This window comes from Triticum dicoccoides, chromosome 6A (assembly GCF_002162155.2).
Source record: "Triticum dicoccoides isolate Atlit2015 ecotype Zavitan chromosome 6A, WEW_v2.0, whole genome shotgun sequence".
Lineage (NCBI taxonomy): Eukaryota > Viridiplantae > Streptophyta > Magnoliopsida > Poales > Poaceae > Triticum > Triticum dicoccoides.
The window spans coordinates 88,888,608-88,891,647 of record NC_041390.1 but is presented as its reverse complement, the minus strand read 5'-3'; the positions used below and the strand labels follow the sequence as shown (position 1 = coordinate 88,891,647).

At 51.8% G+C, this 3,040-nt stretch overlaps 1 pseudogene; it reads right to left on the bottom strand.

Annotated features, from left to right (window-relative positions):
* Positions 1–226: 226 nt before the first annotated feature.
* LOC119315198 lies at positions 227–2,796 on the bottom strand (annotated as a pseudogene).
* Positions 2,797–3,040: the final 244 nt, after the last annotated feature.

Genomic DNA, 3,040 nt, shown 5'->3' with positions numbered 1-3,040 from the left:
ATCCGAGGGGGTATACTATAGTGTCTTTAACAACATAATAAAATTTTAGACAGGCAAGCACGCCATTCTTTGTTACTTACAACGGTGAACGCAAGCATAATTTTGGCGATCACAAGGAGCAACTGCAAATTCTGAACCCGGCATGAAAATGCCTCGAGTGTATCACCATATATAGCTTCCGAATCAACAAACAGAAATACCTCATCTGTATGATCTGTCACGCAGCTGAATAATACCGCCCCGTGGGTGAGGATCAGTAAAATGCATTGCATTCCACATCTCAGAATCATATTAGGTGCATCTGATAGGTACTTTTACAAGCCAAAATGGCCAGAAACAATATTCAGCCAGGGTACTTCCACATCTCAGTCTCCTCAAGAAAGAGTGCAACATGCTAGTAAAACATGTCGATGTGATAAGTAAACTAATAAGTAAACATGTCGATGTGATAAGTAAGCTAACATGTCGATGAATGACCTTCATGGCCTCATTCTTACCTTCTTACCTTCATGGCCTCATTCTTACCTTCTTACCTTCATGGCCTCATTCTTACCTTCTTACCTTCCCAGTTCACCGCAAAATCATGCCATAACTCGAGAAGCGATCCAGCACTTGTCATGCCTCAACACACAGAAGGGATCCTCCACTGACAAGTCAATGGCGTTCTGAAAGGTCCAGCAAGGGGAGGCAACGCAAACGTAAATAATATTACCGCCCCTGCTTCCACCTGATGGCGCATTGCCCTCACCAACGGATCCCGACACCGGACCTCCCTCCTTTACCACATCATTACTGCCACCACTTCCACCTGAAGACACATTGCCCTCACCAGCAGAACCTGACATAGGGCCTCCCTCCATTACCACATCATCACTGCCACTGCTTCCACCTGTTGGTGCATTGCCCTCAACAGAAGAACCTGACATAGGGCCTCCCTCCACTACCACATCATCACTGTCAGCACAATCAAGGCCCAGCGTCTTAAGCACCTTCCCCTTCTTCAAGATATAACAAAGAAACAAGTACTCACAATCCAGACCCTGGTATCTATGGAAGACGAATGTCTTCAGATGAGATTCAAGGCAATCGCAAGAGCCAAGGGACTTCCAGAACTCAGCACAATCAACACTATCAGGTGAACTGGGTTGAATGGACTGGATAGAAAAAAAAAAACAATGTTAGAGTTTAGCATATCAATCTTCAAATTACACCAAAAATACAACTAGAAGTGCTAGAACAGATATCTACAACATCAATCTGGAATATATAACCATGAACAACTAGCACTTGAATAAGCTGATATCCACATTATGATTTTGAATCACAATAGATAAACAAGTATAGGGACGAACAGATATCGATATGATGCGGGTACTACCATGACGTGAAGCGTCTCAAGGCGAGGAAAGCATCTGAGCAGAGTGTCCAGCATCTTGACCTCCATGTCGTGCGAAAACCGCACCTTGACAGCCAGCATCTTCAAACTTGGCAGCATGGCCCTAGCTCTCACATTCATACCAGCCTGCCATTGAGGCAAATTAAACACCATGAGAAATTTGATTGGATGCACAGTCATGTAATGAGTGTTAAGTGCAGGTCACAGAAGTAACAAGACCCAGTTAACCTGATGACAACGCCACCAATCTCGAGCGCGTGGACCTGGCGGTCCAAGAAGCCGAGCACCTCCAGCCTAGGCGCATTGACAATCCTAACAGGCCTCCGATCGGAAATGCTATGGAAGAGCAGGCGCTCCAGGCAAGGTGCATCCTCGACGATGATTTCATTGAAACCACATCTCCATTCCATCATGACGCGGAGGCTGCTGGACCTGATACGGAGGCGTGAACGGCAGCTGTACGCCATGGCAAAGGAGAGGATTCTCAGCTTGAAGCAGTGCGCGAGCAAGGCATCGACATCCCGGTCCTCGATGATGGAGTGAAAAAGGCCGAGCTCATGGAGGTTGGGAAATGCGGGCTGGTGGGCGGTAGTGTCTGGGAAGCGCCAGAAGCCGATGTAGAGGCGGGTGAGAGAGCCACAGCTGAGGATGTCATCGGGGAGCGGCATGTCGAGCGGCCAGGGTCGGTTGAAGAGGATGAGGTCCTGGACGTTCTTGGCGGCGAGGCTGGCGACCAGGCGCTCCAGCGCGTACTCCTGCCGGTGGAAGGAGGTGCGGGTGACGCGCACGGCACGGACGGGGCCGGGGTGAGCGGCCACGCAGCGCGAGAGGGCACGCACGGCGTGCCTGTCGGCGGCCCTGATGTGGGCGTCGTGGACGAGGAGCGGGGTCGCCGCCCAGACGCCGCGCCAGCGGGTCGAGAGGACCATGGTGCGCGCGGCTTCGTTGGTGGGGAGGCAGGAGACGATGTTGGAGAGCAGGTCGTCCGGGAGACGGCTGATGTGGTCCTGGCCGTCACCATCCTGTGCCGCCGGAACGACAGCGGGCCCGTCGGCGGGGGCGGCGGTGTCGTCGTCGGAGGAGGTGAGGGAGAAGTGGTAGTCGTCGGAGTCGGAGGACTCGTCGGCGTCGGCGTCGGGCGTGGGGACGAAGGGAGGGAGATGAGGTAGGGGACGATGCGATCGATGCGATGCTGCGCGGACGGCCCCTCCAGTGCCAGAAGGATGAAGTACGGCCCGATTTGGGCGTAGGTAACAAACACTTCTTCTCCTCCCCCTCCGGCGGCGTCCATGGCGGCGGATCCCGGCTAGGGTTTTGTCGGCGGGCACGAGGCGAGCAGGCTGAAGGAATGGGGATTGGCGTGGGGTGCCGTGGACCGTGGTGGACTGGTGATAGTTGGGCTCTGTGGCTTGACTAGTGTTGTGAGTTGTGAAGTGTGAGCTTGTGGACCAAAATTTAAAATTCAAATACATTCCATATATTGCAGATCAATCAAACAGATAAATTCAGCTGTGAACAGTTGTGACACAACTACTATTGACAGGTGAATTGATTTTTTTCTTGTGTATGTCAAAGTCAGATTCATGATTCTTAGGGGTTTATAATAGTCTACCCGTCGCGCCACTTTGCGAACTAGAGGCCGCA